Genomic DNA, 19099 nt, shown 5'->3' on the forward strand with positions numbered 1-19099 from the left:
ACCCTGTGGACTGTATAACCTGCCATGCCGCTCTGTCCGTGGGATTTCCCAGGCAAAAATATTGGAGTGGGTTGCCATTTCCTATTCCAGGGGATCTTCCCAACCCAGAGATGGGACCAGCCAGGGTCTCTGACATCTCTTGCACTGGCAAGCAGATTCTTTACCATTGAGTCACCTGGGAAGTCCCAACCACTTTAATGCAATGCAATTATTTCAGTAAAGTTAAGCTGTTATAGTCATTAACCAGTTATAGAGTGGTTCAGTGATGTTTTCTGTTTGAAATACATATCCACCAAAGTCATGTTATCAGGTTATATAAATAAGTGTAGCAAATTTGCTTAGGACTGACTTGTCAAGTATTTATCAGGTATTTAGCTCTTTTAGACATTACTTTAAAGTGTTTAATATAGCTCCCAGGGGTAATCCAGGAACATAGGAATAATGAAAATGAGAACAGTTCTTCTTCATGGAAGAAAACTTGATTAATTACTCTTCTCAGTCAGAATCGCTAATGGATAAATGAATAAGTGGCAGTGTCTCTTGGGAGAAATATCATTGCGAAAATTTTTATGATTACCATAGTAGCAGGAGTAAGTTTTATTCTCATTGACTTTCTAAATAATTTTATTTTTCCTCTTCATTGCCATATAATTCTAAGAAGAGAGATGTAACAATTAATTGAAGAAGTCTGAATTTCTTCTTGGCTATCAGTACAGTAGGAGAATCAATGAGAAAGGTTCAGGAAATGACACCCCAAAGACTAAACACAACACCACCAATAGCTGCTGTGTACTGAGGAATCTGTATGCAGGTCAGGAAGCAGCAGTTAGAACTGGGCATGGAACAGCAGACTGGTTCCAAACTGGGAAAGGAGTACGTCAAGGCTGTATATTGTCACCCTGCTTATTTAACTTCTATGCAGAGTACATCATAAGAAATGCTGGGCTGGATGAAGTACAAGCTGGAATCAAGATTGCCAGGAAAAATATCAATAACCTCAGATATGCAGATGATACCACCCTTATGGCAGAAAGTGAAGAAGAACTAAAGAGCCTCCTGATGAAAGTGAAAAAGGAGAGTGAAAAAGTTGGCTTACAACTCAACATTCAGAAAACTAAGATCATGGCACCCGTTACTTCATGGCAAATAGATGGGGAAACAATGGAAACAGTGGCAGATTTTATTTGGGGGGCTCCAAAATCACTGCAGATGTTGAATGCAGCCATGAAATTAAAAGACACTTACTCCTTGGAAGAAAAGCTATGACCAACCTAGACAGTATATTAAAAAGCAGAGACATTATTTTGCCAACAAAGGTCCGTCTAGTCAAGGCTATGGTTTTTACTGTGGTCATGTATGGATGTGAGAGTTGGACTGTGAAGAAGGCTGAGTGCCGAAGAATTGATGCATTTGAACTGTGGTGTTGGAGAAGACTCTTGAGAGTCCCTTGGACTGCAAGGAGATCCAACCAGTCCATCCTAAAGGAGGTCAGTCTTGGGTGTTCATTGGAAGGACTGATGTTGAAGCTGAAACTCCAATACTTTGGCCACCTGATGTGAAGAGCTGACTCATTGGAAAAGACCCTGATGTTAGGAAAGATTGAAGGCGAGAGAAGAAAGGGACAACCGAGGATGAGATGGCTGGATGGCATCGCTGACTCAATGGACATAAGTCTGAGTGAACTCTGGGAGTTGGTGATGGACAAGGAGGCCTGGCGTGCGGTGATTCATGGGGTCGCAGAGCTGGACGTGACTGAGCGACTGAACGGAACTGAACTGGTTGAGTGGTTTGTCACTGTCAGTCACTGTGGCAAGGTTTTAACAGGAACTTTCTTCCTTTTCTTCAGAACTTTTGAGGTAGATATAGAAATATAGACCGTATGGATGGATAGGATTTTTCACCTATTGTGCCCAGTCTGTTCTATTGAGCTGCAAAGAAATGTGTCCAGTCTTTCAGATCTACAAATCCAGTGATCAACAAAGTCTAGTGTATCGTTTTTTTCTTCAAAGGCCTTTCTTCTTCATACCAAATAGTCTGTATTTCCTCTTCCACTGTCTTCTTAATATTGAAATTTGTCAAGCACTCCTATAGATGTGGCTCCCTGAAATGTGCATAGAAATTTGATGATCTTCTAATATGGACACAATTGTGGAGAAAAAAAACAAACAACACTTCCTTTGTCTGGTCTATAAAACGTATATTTTTTTTCAGTCACTCACTGGTGTCTGACTGTGAGCCCGTGGACTGCAGCATGCCAGGCCTCCCTGTTCATCACCATCTCCCAGAGTTTCCTCAAATTCATGTCCACTGAGTCAGTGATGCCATCCAACCATCTCATCCTCTGTCAGCCCCTTCTTCTCTCACCTGCAATCTTTCCAAGCCTCAGTATTTAGGTTAGATCATAATACCTGTTGATGCTGGGAGGGATTGGGGGCAGGAGGAGAAGGGGACGACAGAGGATGAGATGGCTGGATGGCATCACTGACTCGATGGACGTGAGTTTGAGTGAACTCTGGGAGCTCGTGATGGACAGGGAGGCCTGGCAGGCTGCAATTCATGGGCTCGCAAAGAGTTGGACACGACTGAGCAACTAAACTGAACTGAACTGACTGATAATACCTATTGGCTCAGCTCCTTGGCATTATTGATGATAGTTAAGTTTCGATGGCAATTATGGAACCAAACTGATTTTCACAAGTGAGCTACTTAGCCATAATCATCTATCCTGAACTTGTGATTATTTATGGGATGGATTTTTAAATTTATATTTTATGTATTTATTTTTATATTGCTGTATAAATATGTAACATTTATTTAGTACTTATGTATTATTTAACCATCTTGTATAAAATGCAGAAATAAGCTTTATTTTATATTTTGCTTACAGATTTGTTTATATATTGATATTATATGTCATAAATATTTACCTCATTAAATTTGTCTTATTAGCTTCATCTATCATAACCTTAAAATCAATTTCTCTAACATTTTCTTTCCTTCATGTCATCTCAATAACCACTGGTTTAATACATTTTCCAACTTTCATGCATGTCTTCACTGGAGTCACGGACCAAAAAAATTTATATACACATGCACATAACTCATCTTGGATAGAATACCGGGCCTATATCTTTATAAAACATCACTCAAATTTAGATTTGTTCATTAGCCAGTCTTTTGTTTGTTTCATTACGTCTATAACAATATTCTTTGCCAGATACCTTGCTAAAGCCTTCACCAAAAGATGGAAAAAATGTTTTCTTAGTTAATCCCTATTTAGCAGTAATGAGTCGCTATTCTCTAGGCATTCTCCAAATCATATTTGTTCAAAAGTTCTGTATGACAGACTAATAATTCCAAGATCACCTCTCCACAGTTTATAGCATTTATCTTTTTCTTGTTTCAAATTTGGAAAAACAGCAACTTTTGCACTGTCTTTCTGCTACTTTTTGTGAGGTCAACATTTCTTTAAAGATTGTGAACGATGGTTCGATGGTTAAGCTGGAATTTTTCACTGCATCTAGGAGTCCCTTCATCCATGAGACTCAAGCTCATTCAGAATAAAAACTGGATCTCTTGCAATTTCCTACTCTAACTTCTGGTATACTATTATTGAATAATTAAAAAATGTTTCTTCCCGATACGATAATTATCTGACAGAGCAGAGGAGATGCTGGAACATTTTCACTTTGTCATTTATTAACATGATGCTGCTCATCCTAACCACCTATTATTTATTTTCCTGGGGCTGCATTTACCTAAAAAAATGGTTTTTTCTTTGTTCTTGTTGTATTTTCAAGCCCTGGCTCATTCCTAGCTTTGTAGGATGCTTTAGTCTTGTCCAACTGTGTACCAGGCTCCTCTGTCCATGGGATGGATTCTCCAGGCAAGAATACTGGAATGGGTCTTTCTCCAATTCTGAGCTTTAACCTTTCTCAAATTATTCTTATAGAAGGCTTATTTCACACTTTGTCTTCATCTTAACCATGTCACGATTTAATCTTTCTTTTATTGAGCATTTTATATATGTTATCTTATTTGAAATTCACAATATTCTATGAAGCATGTATTATTATCTCATTTTACATGTAAGAAATTAAATATTTTGACAAAGCCTGGCCTCTGAATAGCAGTAGAGCTGGACTAAAATGAGCAATTTTATCTCAGAGTCTGCATGCCACTATGATACATTTTTTCCTCATTCCATGTTTTCTCTAGGCCATCTAAAAGCTCCTTTTATAACCATTTTAATAAGCCCCTTCTTGTTATTCAGAAGTATTAAGTGCAGAATAATCTTTCTGCTCTCCTGAGTCATTCTTTTCCCTTTAAAGTAATCTACATCTCACTTTCTTTGGACTTTTTGATATTTAGCTTTCTAAATTTTAGGAAGCATGTATAATACTAAGAATTCCCTCCTTTCAGTTCAGTTCAGTTCAGTCCCTCAGTCATGTCCGACTCTTTGCAACCCCATGAATTGAAGCACGCCAGGCCTCCCTGTCCATCACCAACTCCTGGGGTTCACTCAAACCATTGTCCATCGAACCATCCAGCCATCTCATCCTCTGTTGTCCCCTTCTCCTCCTGCCCCCAATCCCTCCCAGCACCAGGGTCTTTTCTAATGAGTCAGCTCTTCACATGGAGTGGCCAGAGTATTGGAGTTTCAGTTTCAACTTCAGTCCTTCCAATGAACACCCAGGACTGATCTCCTTTAGAATGGTTGGATCTCCTTGCAGTCCAAGGGATTCTCAAGAGTCTTCTCCAACACCACAGTTCAAAAGCATCAGTTCTTCGGCACTCAGCTTTCTTCACAATCCAACTCTCACATCTATACATGACCACTGGAAAAACCATAGCCTTGACTAGATGGACCTTTGTTGGCAAGGTAATATCTCTGCTTTTCAATATGCTATCTAGGTTGGTCATAACTTTTCTTCCAAGGAGTAAGCGTCTTTTAATTTCATGGCTGCAGTCACCATCTGCAGTGATTTTGGAGCCCAAAATAATAAAGTCTGACACTGTTTCCACTGTTTCCCCATCTATTTCCCATGACATGATGGGACCAGATGCCATGATCTTCGTTTTCTGAATGTTGAGCTTTAAGCCAACTTTTCCCTCTCCTCTCACTTTCATCAAGAGGCTTTTTAGTTCCTCTTCACTTTCTGCCATAAGGGTGGTGTCATCTGCATATCTGAGGTCATTGATATTTCTCCCGGCAATCTTGATTCCAGCTTGTGCTTCCTCCAGCCCAGCGTTTCTTATGATGTACTCTGCATAGAAGTTAAATAAGCAGGGTGACAATATACAGCCTTGACATACTCCTTTTCCTATTTGGAACCAGTCTGTTGTTCCATGTCCAGTTCTAACTGTTGCTTCCTGACCAGCATACAGATTTCTCAAGAGGCAGGTCAGGTGGTCTGGTATTCCCATCTCTTTCAGAATTTTCCAGTTTATTGTGATGCACATAGTCAAAGGCTTTGGCATAGTCAATAAAACAGAAATAGATGTTTTTCTGGAAATCTCTTGCTTTTTCCATAATCCAGCAGAGGTTGGCAATTTGATCTCTGATTCCTCTACGTTTTCTAAAACCAGCTTGAACATCAGGAAGTTCACAGTTCACGTATTGCTGAAGCCTGGCTTGGAGAATTTTGAGCATTACTTTACTAGCATGTGAGATGAGTGCAATTGTGTGGTAGTTTGAGCATTCTTTGGCATTGCCTTTCTTTGGGATTGGAATGAAAACTGACCTTTTCCAGTCCTGTGGCCACTGCTGAGTTTTCCAAATTTGCTGGCATATTGAGTGCAGCACTTTCACAGCATCATCTTTCAGGATTTGAAATAGCTAAACTGTAATTCCATCACCTCCACTAGCTTTGTTTGTAGTGATGCTTTCTAAGGCCCACTTGACTTCACATTCCAGGATGTCTGGCTCTAGGTGAGTGATCACACCATGGTGATTATCTGAGTCGTGAAGCTCTTTTTTATATGGTATCCCCAATTTAAAGATTACAGTTTATTACAAGTCTTTCATTAAAACTCTATGATCAGATTAGTTCTTGAAATTCAAGATTAGAAAAAATATATTCTCACAGCTTCTTCCACTTTCAGAAAAAATTAACTATCAACAACATAATTAAAATTCTCAAGTATATTTATTAGCATCAAAAGAGAGTCCAGTGATTTATACCATGGATTTTAAAAATGGGAATAAAAGAAAAGTGCCAGGCAAGTTTCACATAATCTGGATTATAACACAATAAGAATAGGTTAATAAGTAGCTAGTTTGGGACTGAATCGGCAGAAACTGCAGATGACCCAGTGGGGGCAGGAGCTGATTCTTGTCCCGGTGGGAAATGTTGTGGAAAGAGGAAGCGAAGTGAAGTGCTTTCAGTCATCAAAAGCCAGCAGACATTGAAAATATATTTGCCAAAGGAAAAAATTTCAAAAGAACACTTGTAAAATGCATGAAAAGAAATCTTCTTGGAAATACAACAAAACTGCAAAGTCAAAATAACACAGAGAAAGAAAAAAAGATGAAATATGAGTAAGAAAAGACAAAAGAGTCTACCCAAGAGAGCTATATCCATGAGACCAGCAGGAGTTTTAAACACACACACACACACACACACACACACTCACTCACACATAAGGGAAGAAATGGCCCAAATAAGTGCCTTGCTCATTGAATGACAAAAAATGATACAAAGAACTTGCTGTGAAATTTTACAAAAGAGAATCTTCTAAAAGCTCTGAGAGGAAAAACATCTTGAACATTTCCTCTACAAACACAAGATAATCAGAATAACACTGAATTTCTCAATAATATGCTCAATGACTTGTCGACAACATGCCAGAGATGGTAGAGAAGTGTTTTTAATTTTTTGAAGGAATGGTTTTCATCCTGAATTCTATACTTTGCCAAACTATCAATCAAAGTTGGAGAATAGGAAAAATGTCTTAAGATATGCAAGGGCTCGGAAAACATCTCCATGAAATCTTCATTCTTTCAGGAAGCTTCCTGAAAGAATAAATCAGGTAAAAGTCCTGGGATCTAAAAATATTGATGATGGATAACATTTAAACACAAAAAAATGATTATTTAATTTTAGCGGAAAGGAAGATAACGAGGTGGGAGTGAAAGAGAACTAAATCATTGTCTATTGCAGCAGGAAATAAATAGTGTCTGAAATTGATAAATTAACAAAAAAAACCCCAGCAGTATAAAATACAATTTAGTGATGGCTATCAGAAGAAATAGCTAAAAGCATTAAAAGCTGATTATCCTTGAGAGTGGGAAGAGATTAGAAAATGGATGGTGGTTTCTCATTATCAGCTATTAAGCACCTTATTATTTTTTAATCAAAAGCTTTTGAATCAGTTAGACTAGACTAGGTTATGCTTTAGTAGTAAATGACCCTGAAATCTCTGTCTAGCCATCTTTGGAGTTAAGTCTCTGCATAGATCAGAAATGATGGGTTTTACACTGAGGCCTTCAATTTCATGATGTCTCTTGTTTGTGTATTCCCTTCTGAGCCGTTCTTCCCAATATAATAAAAAACAAAAGCAGATTCAGGACTGCTGCACACATACAGCTCTGAAAAACAAATGTATTCCTTTGAGAAGAAATCAAGAGTTGTTTGCAGTTCTCTACACAATCTCTTAAAAAAGCAGAGAAATAACTTTGCCACCAAAGATCCGTCTCAAGGGTATGTCAAGGGTATGGTTTTTCCAGTTGTCATGTTGGATGTGAGAGTTGGACTCTAAAGAAAGCTAAGTGCCAAAAAATTGATGCTTTTGAACTGTGGTGTTGGAGAAGACTCTTGAGAGTCTCTTGGACTGCAAGGAGATCCAACCAGTCCATCCTAAAGGAGATCAGTCCTGGTGTTCATTGGAAGGACTGATGTTGAAGCTGAAACTCCAATACTTTGGCCACCTGATGTGAAGAGTTGACTCATTGGAAAAAACTCTGATGCTGGGAGGGATTGAGGGCAGAAGGAGAAGGGGATGACAGAGAATGAGATGGCTGGATGGCATCACCGATTAGATGGACATGAGTTCGGGTAAACTCTGGGAGTTGGTGATGAACAGGGAGGCCTGAAATGCTGTGATTCATGGGGTCACAAAGAGTCAGACATGACTGAGCAACTGAACTGAACTGAACACAATCTCTGGCACTTAATTTCTAAGCAATAAAGTCAGAAAATTAATGAAAGAATTAAAAAAAAAAACCACCTCCTTAACGCAGGTTCCACCTAGTCTCCTAAAAACATTCTTCTAAAATGAGATTAAGTTGATATTTAGAATGTAGCATCTGGAAAAATATACAGTGTCCCGTGTTTAATAAAAGGAAGTACAAGACAAGCTCAGATAATGTCAATAGGTGGAAGTGGCATGGCTCACCGCCATGGAAAACTACTCAGAGAGCTCACTAGTGTTCTTAGCAATTCTAAATATTTTGCAACTTCTGAGTCACTCTACATGGGCTTTCTTTCCTCTTATGCTTTCTTCTTTATCACATGCTGACTTTTGGTTTCTATTTTCCCATTTTTTTTTTGGGGGGGGTGGGACTATATAATTGTCTGCTCTCTATCTCCTTAACAGGCACACCTGTAACTGTGGGCTACAACAAAAATGAACCAGTCATTCTTCTGACTCCATTATTTTTGTTGTTCATGGATCAGATCTCTTGGCACAGAGCCCTTAGGCGACAGCTCTCCCACTGAGTTACAAAGGTGGAAGAATGCCCCTTGCCCTTTAAAGGAAGAAAAAGTAGAGCAAAAGCATCTAGTCAGGTTGGGCTCCAACTCAACTGAAGAGACAGATGCTGACCTACTGGAGCTAATTAATATCAGTGATCCAAACAATGAAAGGCTAGGGTCACATGGAAATAAGAGAAACTTGCCAAAATGATCACCATACTGATACCCAAGAACAAGCCAAACATCCTCAAAACATAGAGAAAAATTCAATTCCTTTAAAAATACTGTGTGGATCACAACAAACTGTGGAAAATTCTTACAGAGATGGGAATACCAGACCACCTTCTCTGTCTCCTGAGAAACCTGTATGCAGGTCAAGAAGCAACAGTTAGAACCAGACATGGAACAATGGACTCGTTTAGAATGGGGAAGGGCGTACATCAAGGCTGTATATTGTCACCCTGCTTATTTAACTTCTATGCAGAGTACATCATGCAAAATCCCAGACTGGATGAAACACAAGCTGGAATCAAGATTGCTGGGAGAAATACCAATAACCTCAGATATGCAGATGACAGCAAGTCAAGAGGAGCTAAAGAGCCTCTTGATGAAAGTGAAAGGGGAGAGTGAAAAAGTTGGCTTAAAACTCAACATTCAAAAAGCTAAGATCATGGCATCCAGTCCCATCACCTCATGGCAAGTAGATGGGAAGAAAATGGAAACAGTGGCAGACTTTATGTGCTTGGGCTCCGAAATCACTGCAGATGGTGACTGCAGCCATGAAATTAAAAGATGCTTGCTCCTTGGAAGAAAAGCTATCACCAACCTCGACAGCATACTAAATACCAGAGGATCACTTTGCTGACAAAGATCCATATAGTCAAAGCTATGGTTTTCCAGTAGTCATGTACGAATGTGAGAGTTGGACTGTAAAGAAGGCTGAGCCCCCAAAGAATTGATGCTTTCTAATTGTGGTGCTAAAGAAGACCCTTGAGAGTCCCTTGGACTCCACGGAGGTCAAACCAGTCAATTCTAAAAGAAATCAACCCTGGATATTCATTAGAGGGACTGATGCTAAAGACTGACACTCCAATATTTTGGCCACACACACACACACACACACACACACAGAGGGCTTCCCTGGTGGCTCAGTTGGTGAAGAATCTGCCTGCATGCCACCTGCTCCTGTTCTGTAGGCCCAACCCCCGCCTCCCCCCTCTGACTGAGCTTTGCATGTTCCACTATAACCCAGGTAGATGGCCGGTGGATGCACCTGGCTTTGGCTGCCTCCGAGAGCAGAACACTAACCTGACTGTGGTGGGCCTGCCATGCTCACCCCCCCAAAAGCAGTTCCAACCTCAAAAAAAGAGAATCTGCCTGCAGGAGACTCAGGTTCGATCCTTGGGTGGCATCCCCTGGAAAAAGAAAGGAGTGGCGCCCTATTCCAGTATACTTGTCTGGTGAATTCCATGGGCGTAGCCTGGTCAGCTACAGGCCATGGGATCGCAGAGTCGAACATGACTGAGTGACTAACACATACACACACGACACACATATATATATATATACATCCCTACGTTCATCACAGCACTATTTGCAATAGCTAAAAGATAGAAACAACCCAAATGCCCATCAATATACTAATCAGTATATGAATGGATAAAGAAGATGTGATATGTATACACACACACACACACACACATACACACGCAAAAACTGGAACATTACTGATAAAAAAAAACAACAAAATCTTGCAAATTTGCAACAACATGGATGAAACTAAGAGGGTATTATGTTAAAAAATGGTTACCAGAGGAGAGAAGGTAAGGGCAGGAAAGAAATATATGAGGGAGACTGAGGTACACACTTTGAGTTACAAAATAAATGAGTCATAGATATGAAATATATAGTGAGCACATAGGTATTATCTTTGTATGGTGACATATCCTAACTAGAGAGATGATAAAATATAGAAAAAAACAACAACAACAAACAACTCTGTGTTGTACAAAGCAAAAACAAAAAGGGAAAAAAGTCTTGAGTTTAGAGGAAACTGACAAACTTTTCCTGGAAAATTTATCCCATAAATTCAGTTTTGACTGGAAGGAAAAATACATCAATCTAATATTTATTCTCATTAGCTCTAATCCATATGTTCAGATTGAGAAATAAGGCAAATAAGTAAATATCTTGGAAAGTCCCATGAAACTGAAGCCTTACTTCCCCTGTATCATTTAGAACACACTTCGAAACTTAGAATTTATTTGATTTTGAAAACGAATTTCAGAGTGGTTAAACCACTTGTACCTTGCAGAGTAAAGCAATTATTAGATAAGCTAAGAATTTAAATTCTGATCTGCGTTTTGAACTATACCATCACTCTACCCTTGCATGCCTACCCCAGAAGTATATCACGGTTTGTAAGAGAAGATTTCAGCCAAACGCAGTCATCATTAGATGACCTCACACCCTAACCTCAGTTACTCACTCAGCTGGGGCTCATTCTGACTTTTTTTTTTCAGGTTGTTTCCACCTTCAACCTCTGAAATCCGAAAGGAAAACCTTTAGCAGTTTACTGATACAGTCCTCATTAATGAAAACAATATTATGAATGAAATTTCCAATATTTTTCAGGACTAATGCCCTTTTCAGTAAACGGTCTCTTGACAACTGCTCCATGAACACTTAAATGTGATGATTACAGCTCTTGACATGACTAGAAGTCATCACTCAGAAATTTCCTTACCACACAGTTACTGGGTCATGTGCTTCTTTCATGCTTCTGTGCTACTATACCAAGCTTCAATTTTTGTTTGGGAAACAGACTTTGTGTCAGCAACAAAAAAATCACTGCCTTTCATGGAAACTTAAAAAAAAAAGGAAAAAAACTTGCATTTTTAAAGTGAAATCAAGAACATGTAAACATGTATTAGGAGTATTATAATTCTAGTATCTTATAGAACACCTGTTATGTATCAAGTTTAATGTTGCTGCAGGAATTATCACATATAATTTAATCTAGACATTGCCCTTCTGGATTGGATACTAAGATTAACCCAATTTTGAAGAAAAAGAAATTGTTTAATAGCAATTCCTGTGTCACTCAAAGAAAGTGAAACTATTAAAGTAATTTTTGGAGAAGAAAATGAAAGTCCTAACAGCAATGGTGAGGTTGGTGAGAAGGACGCTGATTGCTGTAGGAACAATTGGGAAACTCCTTGGTGGATATACCTGGGAAGGCACTAGAGAATCAGAGGAGACTTAAACCATTTCTAAACTTCATGAAACTAGTCTTTGCTCATCAAAAGTCATGCTTTACCTCAAGGCGTCTGTGTATGGATTGAAACGTCTTTGGGGGAGTTCAAAGGCTGTGTGGGAGGCTTGGCAATGATTATCTCTAGCCAGGGAATTCTCCAGGCAAGAATACTGGAGAGGATTGCCATTTCCTTCTCCAGGGGATCTCCCAGACCCAGGGATTGAACCCAGGTCTCCTGCATTTCAGGCAAATTCTTTACCATCTGAGCCACCAGGAAACCCCCAATATCTCTATCAAATCTCTCCAAACCTCTAACTAGATTCTAAGGTCATCTTAGACCTTGTACAGAACGCTGCCATTTCTCTTCTGTCAAAGATGAGAAAGAGCCATACGGAGGAGGTCATGCTAGAAAAGATTGCTAAACTCGCAAGGGAAGAAGTTTAAGGTAAGGGCAGAAATGTAGAGAGGAAGACCAGGCATTATCAGGTTGGATGTCAGTCAGCTGCTGCAGGGCATCTTCACTACAGGCTCTGTTCCAAGTTGAGATTCTCTTTGTCTGACAAAGCGGTATCAAACCAATGATCTGCAGAGCTTTGGGGATTTTTTTTTAAATACCCCAAGTTTAGTGAGGACTAGATTTTTATAAGCTATAATTTTGCATTGTGTTTCCCAAACTAAAATCACAATGACAGAATGATCTCTGTTCTTTTCCAAGGCAAACCATTCAATATCACAGTAATCCAAGTCTATGCCCCAACCAATAATGCTGAAGAAGCTGAAGTTGAATGGTTCTATGAAGACCTATAAGACCTTTTAGAACTAACACTCAAAAAAAGATGTCCTTTTCATTATCGGGGACTGGAATGCAAAAGTAGGAAGCCAAGAAACACCTGGAGTAACAGGCAAATTGGGCCTTGGAATGTGGAATGAAGCAGGGCAAAGACTAATAGAGTTTTGCCAAGAGAATGCACTGGTCATAGCAAACACCCTCTTCCAACAACACAAGAGAAGACTCTACACATGGACATCACCAGATGGTCAACACCGATCAGATTGATTATATTCTTTACAGCCAAACTTGGAGAAGCTCTATACAGTCAACAAAAACAAGACCAGGAGCTGACTGTGGCTCAGATCATGAACTCCTTTTTACCAAATTCAGACTTAAATTGAAGAAAGTAGGGAAAACCGCTAGACCATTCAGGTATGACCTAAATCAAATCTCTTATGATTATACAGTGGAAGTGAGAAATAGATTTAAGGGTCTAGATCTGATAGATAAAGTGCCTGATGAACTATGGATGGAGGTTCATGACATTGCACAGGAGACAGGGATCAAGACCATCCCCATGGAAAAGAAATGCAAAAAAGCAAAATGGCTGTCTGGGGAGGCCTTACAAATAGCTGTGAAAAGAAGAGAGATGAAAAACAAAGGAGAAAAGGAAAGATATAAGCATCTGAATGAAGATTTCCAAACAATAGCAAGAAGAGATAAGAAAGCCTTCTTCAGCAATGAATGCAAAGAAATAGAGGAAAAGAACAGAATGGGAAAGACTAGAGATCTCTTCAAGAAAATTAGAGATACCAAGGGAACATTTCATGCAAAGATGGGCTCGATAAAGGACAGAAATGGTCTGGACCTAACAGAAGCAGAAGATATTAAGAAGAGGTGGCAAGAATACATGGAAGGACTGTACAAAAAAAATCTTCACGACCCAGATAATCACGATGGTGTGATCACTCATCTAGAGCCAGACATCCTGGAATGTGAAGTCAAGTGGGCCTTAGAAAGCATCACTGCTAACAAAGCTAGTGGAGGTGATGGAATTCCAGTTGAGCTATTTCAAATCCTGAAAGATGATGCTGTGAAAGTGCTGCACTCAATATGCCACCAAATTCGGAAAACTCAGCAGTGGCCACAGGACTGGAAAAGGTCAGTTTTCATTCCAATCCCAAAGAAAGGCAATGCCAAAGAATGCTCTAACTACCACACAATTGTACTCATCTCACATGCTAGTAAAGTAATGCTCAAAATTCTCCAAGCCAGGCTTTAGCAATACATGAACCGTGAACTTCCAGATGTTCAAGCTGGTTTTAGAAAAGGCAGAGGATCCAGAGATCAAATTGCCAACATTCACTGGATCATTGAAAGAGCAAGAGAGTTCCAGAAAAACATCTATTTCTGCTTTATTGACTATGCCAAAGCCTCCGACTGTGTGGATCACAAGAAACTGGAAAATTCTGAGAGAGATGGGAATACAGACCACCTGACCTGCCTCTTGAGAAACCTGTACGCAGGTCAGGAAGCAACAGTTAGAACTGGATATGGAACAACAGACTGGTTCCAAATAGGAAAAGGAGTACGTCAAGGCTGTGTATTGTCACCCTGCTTATTTTACTTCTATGCAGAGTACATCATGAGAAACGCTGGACTGGAAGAAACACAAGCTGGAATCAAGATTGCTGGGAGAAGTATCAATGACCTCAGATATGCAGATGATACCACCCTTATGGCAGAAAGTGAGGAGGAACTAAAAAGCCTCTTGAAGAAAGTGAAAGTGGAGAGTGAAAAAGTTGGCTTAAAGCTCAACATTCAGAAAACTAAGATCATCCCATCACTTCATGGGAAATAGATGGGGAAATAGTGGAAACAGTGTCAGACTTTATTTTGGGGGGCTCCAAAATCACTGCAGATGGTGACTGCAGCCATGAAATTAAAAGACGCTTACTCCTTGGAAGAAAAGTTATGACCAACCTAGACAGCATATTCAAAAGCAGAGACATTACTTTGCCGACTAAGGACCATCTAGTCAAGGCTATGGTTTTTCCAGTAGTCATGTATGGATGTGAGGGTTGGACTGTGAAGAAGGCTGAGTGCCGAAGAACTGATGCTTTTGAACTGTGGTGTTGGAGAAAACTCTCGAGAGTCCCTTGAACTGTAAGGAGATCCAACCAGTCCATTCTGAAGGAGATCAGCCCTGGGATTTCTTTGGAAGGAATGATGCTAAAGCTGAAACTCCAGTACTTTGGCCACCTGACGCGAAGAGTTGACTCATTGGAAAAGACTCTGATGCTGGGAGGGATTGGGGGCAGGAGGAGAATGGGACGACCCAGGATGAGATGGCTGGACGGCATCACGGACTCGATGGACGTGGGTTTGGGTGAACTCCGGGAGTTGGTGATGGACAGGGAGGCCTGGCATGCTGTGATTCATGGGGTCACAAAGAGTCGGACACGACTGAGCGACTGAACTGAGCTGTACTGATGTAGTCTTTTGTTCTTCGTCAGTGCTGTCAGACTCCAGTCTGCCCACTAGCATTAATCTACATGGTCACTGCGGCTGCTGCTGCTGCTAAGCCGCTTCAGTTGTGTCTGACCCTGTGCGACCCTATCGACAACAGCCTACCATGCTCCCCCTTCCTTGGGATTCTCCAGGCAAGAGAGTCGGTTGCCATTTCCTTCTCCAATGCATGAAAGTGAAAATTCAAAGTGAAGTCGGCTCAGTCTTGTCCGACTTCCTATATTTGATTACAAAAGCTCCAGCCTGCATATGTATGAACCAAACAATAGCCAGGGGAGGACAAAAGTTCATTCATGAGATCGTGTCAAAGCTGCAACAGATTAGAGAAACTATTTTTTTTTCCCATTTAAATGAAGATGGAACACAACCATATATTATTCACATTGTCTGTCCTGTCACAAGGGTAGTTAGTGACAATTGCCGCTCATAATTCTTTCTTTCATTCTTGCTAATAAATATCCATTCAGATCAGTCAGTGAGAGGAGGTGTGAAAGATTTTACGTGAATATGAATATTTATACAGAGGAACAATAAGATTCCTGCTTGATTTTGGAACTGCTGCTGCTGCTGCTAAGTCGCTTCAGTCGTGTCCGACTCTGTGCGACCCCATAGATGGCAGCTGACCAGGTTCCACTGTCCCTGGGATTCTCCAGGCAAGAACACTGGGGTGGGTTGCCATTTCCTTCTCCAATGCATGAAAGTGAAAAACTAGTTCTATTTAAAACATATCTTTTCCAAGTTGCCTTTGAATATTTAATATTAATGCTAAATTAATATATTAACAATATAATCAGCATATTAATTAAATGGATAATTTATCAAAAATATCAAAATATAATATTAATAAAATAGCAATGCCAGTGATATAAAAGAAGAGGGATTTTATATAAAATTATTAGGCATAAAGTTAAAAGAGGCAACACGCCCATTCTGATATAATGAGTAAATGGTTTAGGTTTCCATCCTATTTTGTTAGACCCAGAAACTGGTTCTAGTAAAAACAAAGGGTTATATAAGGGCTTCCCTGGTGGTTCAGTTGGTAAAGAATCCACCTGCAATGTGCGAGACCTGGGTTCGATACCTGAGTCAGGAAGATTCCCTTGGAGAAGGGAAAGGCTACCCACCCCAGTGTTCTGGCCTGGAGAATTCCATGGACTGTAGAGTCCAAAGAGTCAGAGATGACTAGTAACCTTCACCTCACTTAGTTATATGAAAAAGAGTATCTTAGAAATCTTCATCAATCCAGTAAAAGACCAGATCTGCCTGCCTCAAAATGTAATTGACCTGCTTAAGTGAAGTGAAGTCACTCAGTTGTGTCCGACTCTTTGCGACCCCATGGACTAGTAGCTCCTCCCTCCATGGGATTCTCCAGGCAAGAGTACTGGAGTGGGTTGCCATTTCCTTCTCCAGGGGATCTTCCCGACCCAGGGATCGAACCCCGGTCTCCCGCATTCCAGGCAGACGCTTTAACCTCTGAGGCACCAGGGAAGCCCTACTCCATTTTACCACCATTTTTCAAATGTAAGTCTTACTCCAAGTCTTTTCTGCAAACTGAATGAGAATAAAACATTTAGCCTTTAGCAAGCCATCTATTTATTTATGAAACACTTTCTGAGCACCTTCCATGTGACAGGTACTGTACTGGGGGCTGGAGACAGAGATGATTTAGTCATTCTCTCCACCCTCAAGGAACTGGGGACTGTTTTGGTCAGATCAGTAAAGGAGATAATCATAGCAGTAGCTAGCATTTATGGAATGCTTTACTTTATACCAGGTGCGTGCCTGTGTGCTCTCGCTTCAGTACTATCTGACTCTTTGTGACCCCATGGATTGTAGCCCTCCAGGCTCCTCTGTGCAGGGGATTCTCCAGTCAAGAATACTGGAGTGGGTTGCTGTTCCCTCCTGGAGAAAGCAATGGCACCCCACTCCAGTACTCTTGCCTGGAAAATCCCATGGACGGAGGAGCCTGGTGGGCTGCAGTCGATGGGGTTGCTAAGAGTTGGACTCGACTGAGCGACTTCACTTTCACTTTTCACTTTCATGCATTGGAGAAGGAAATGGCAACCCACTCCAGTGTTCTTGCCTGGAGAATCCCAGGGACGGGGGAGCCTGGTGGGCAGGCTGCCATCTATGGGGTCACACAGAGTCAGACATGACTGAAGCGACTTAGCAGCAGCAGCAGCTGTTCCCTTCTCCAGGGAATCTTCCTGACCACCCAGGGATCGAATCCACGTCTCCTGATTTTCAGGCAGCTTCTTTACCAACTGAACCACTGGAGAAGCCCATGTATGAGGGAGGGTTCTAAAAACTTTGTTGGTACAAGCTCTTTTAATGTATAGCAGTATACTTTTAGAGATAGATATATTATCATTCTCATTTCACAGATGTCGAGACTGAAGCAAAGAGGAACTTGCTTCATAAGGTCACAAGGGACAATAAGACATAGTGATAGGATTCAAATACAAGCAATTTGACTTTGTTCTCAAACATTATGCACCGAGGATGATGGAGTCAGGTCAGGGGGCAGACTTTCAGAAATAAAATGGAGCTCAGACTGAACCTTAAAGACTGAGATGGAGTTAACTAGCAGAGGGATGAGGAAGAACACGGCAGGACATCGTAGAGATCAAGGATATGAGTCAAGACAAGGCATGAAAGTGACACCCACCCAGCACCCATCCATCACGTTGGGGCCCCCATGCTGCTGCTGCTGCTGGGCAGGGTCCCAGGGAACCTGATGGAAAGCGGGAGGGAGATAGGGCTTAGCAGTGAGGCTGGGCCAAGTGTAGGACTTCATCAGGTGGGCTTTGCAGACCTCCTCAGGAGACCCAGGTCATACCCTGTTCCTTACTGTTCCATTGCTAAGCCGTGTCCGACTCTGCGACCCCATGGACTGCGGAGTGCCAAGCTTCCCTGTCCTTTACTATTTCCCAGAGTTTGTGCAAACTCATGTCTATGGAGTCAGTGATGCTATCCAACCATCTCATCCCCTTTGTTGCCCCCTATTCTTCATATACAACTACGTTTTATGGGGCTTTTGTCTGTTTGTCCGTTCACATTGCCTTGACCCACTTTTTTTTTTTTTATTTATGCAATTTTATTGAAGAAAAATAAATCAATTGCTACCAGAGCTATTACTTGATTACTCATCCATTGACAACTTGCGTCATTCATTCTGTGCTATCTTAAACAGTGTATTGGAAGATAGATTAAGTAATAACTCCAAGCCTCCTAACAATTCAAATGAAAATTGCAAAATATTGGAGGCTCTATTTTGGAATACAAAGGGTGTTTGACTTCTAATTTCCATTCTCTGTGGAACAAGAACAGGTCATTCTTTTATTGATATGGATGAAATGCATCACATTTTCTGTTCTGCCGATGCTATGAATTCAATACCAGTTCTCCAGCCACATCAGTTATGAGCATAATGTATATCACTTAGCCTCAAATCTCTGACAGTGGAAGGCTTAAACACGAGTGGAAGCTGCTAGAAAAATGCTGCTTCCTTGGACGTGACAACTGAGCATCCATCTCCTTTCGTCTCAGGTGAGTCTTCAGCTTGTTAGAGCAGCGAGGAATGGTTTTAGTCGTAAGCAAGTTAGAGTGAAGCCACTGGCCACATAATACGCGTGCTCCTTTTTTTTTTTTAAATTCTGAACCTTGGTCAACTGTTCTCTTCCAACTACTTTACAGTTTCTGAAGGCAGTTATTGTCCAAAGCTGGAAGGACTAAGTCTTCTCAGATGAGCATGTGGATGAATGGAAGGTGGTAAACAAAAAGCAAAATTAAAACGATGAGGTCTGATAGGGGAGCAGCCAAATAAGGAGAGCAAAAAAGGAACAG

This window comes from Capricornis sumatraensis, chromosome 11 (assembly GCF_032405125.1).
Source record: "Capricornis sumatraensis isolate serow.1 chromosome 11, serow.2, whole genome shotgun sequence".
NCBI lineage: Eukaryota > Metazoa > Chordata > Mammalia > Artiodactyla > Bovidae > Capricornis > Capricornis sumatraensis.